Raw genomic sequence first — 1,331 nt, 5'->3', positions numbered from 1 at the left:
CGTCCAATTGTCCGCTAGTTAACCTACATAGTCCAAGTGCCCTTTAGGGAACCTAGATAGTCCAAGTGCCCGCTAGGGAACCTACATAATCTAATTGCCAGCTCTGGAACATACATAGTCCAAGTGCCTGTTAGTTAACCTAGATAATCCAAGTGCCCGCTAGTTAACCTACATAGTCCAAGTGCCCGCTAAGTAACATACATAGTCCAACTGCCCGCTAGGTAACCTACATAGTGCAAGTGTCCGCTAGTTAACCTACGTAGTCCAAGGGATCGTTAGTTAACCTAGATAGACCAAGTACGCGCTAGTTAACCTAGATCGTCCAATTGTCCTCTAGTTAACCTACATAGTCCAAGTGCCCACTAGGTAACCTAGACAGTCCAAGTTACCACTAGGTTACCAACATAGTCCAAGTGCCCATTCGTTAACCTACATAGTCCAATTGCCCGCTAGGGAACGTAGATAGCCCAATGCCCGCTAGGGAACGTATATACTCCAAATGCCCGCTAGGTAACCTAGATAGTCCAAGTGTGCGCTAGTTAACCTACATAGTCCAAGTGCCCACTAGTTAACCTAGACAGTCCAAGTAACAGCTAGGGAACCTACATAGTCCAAGCGCCCGCTAGGGAACCTACATAGTACAAGTGCTCGCTAGGCAACCTACATAGTCCAAGTGCCCGTTAGTTAACCTAGATTGTCAAAGTGCCTGCTAGGTAACCTACATAGTCCAAGTGCTCGTTCGTTAACCTAGATAGTCCAAGTGCCCGCTGTAACCTACATTGTCCAAGTTCCCGCTAGGTAACCTACATAGTCCTAGTGCCCGCTAGGTAACCTAGATAGTCCAAGTTCCTGTTAGCTAACCTAGATTGTCCAAGTGCCGGTTACCTAACCTAGATCGTCCAAGTGCCCGCTAGGCAACCTACATAGTCCAAGTGCCCGCTAGTTAACATAGATAGTCCAAGTGCCCGCTAGGGAAGGTACATATTCCAAGTGCCCGCTAGGTAAACTAGAGAGTGCAAGTGCCCGCTAGTTAACCTACATAGTACAAGTGCCTGCTATGTAACCTAGATAGTCCCAGGGCCTGCTAGTTAACCTACATAGTCCAAGAGCCCGCTAGGTAACCTACATAGTGCAAATGTCCGCTAGTTAACCAACATAGTCCAAGTGACCGCTAGTTAACCTAGATAGTCCAAGTGCCCGCTAGGTAACCTACATAGTGCAAGTGTCCGCTAGTTAACCTACGTAGTCCAAGGGACCGCTAGGTAACCTAGATAGTCCAAGTACGCACTAGTTAACCTAGATCATCCAATTGTCCGCTAGTTAACCTACAT

This window comes from Tenrec ecaudatus, unplaced genomic scaffold, assembly GCF_050624435.1.
Source record: "Tenrec ecaudatus isolate mTenEca1 unplaced genomic scaffold, mTenEca1.hap1 Scaffold_121, whole genome shotgun sequence".
NCBI classification, from domain to species: Eukaryota; Metazoa; Chordata; class Mammalia; order Afrosoricida; family Tenrecidae; genus Tenrec; species Tenrec ecaudatus.
This window is presented reverse-complemented; position numbering follows the sequence as displayed.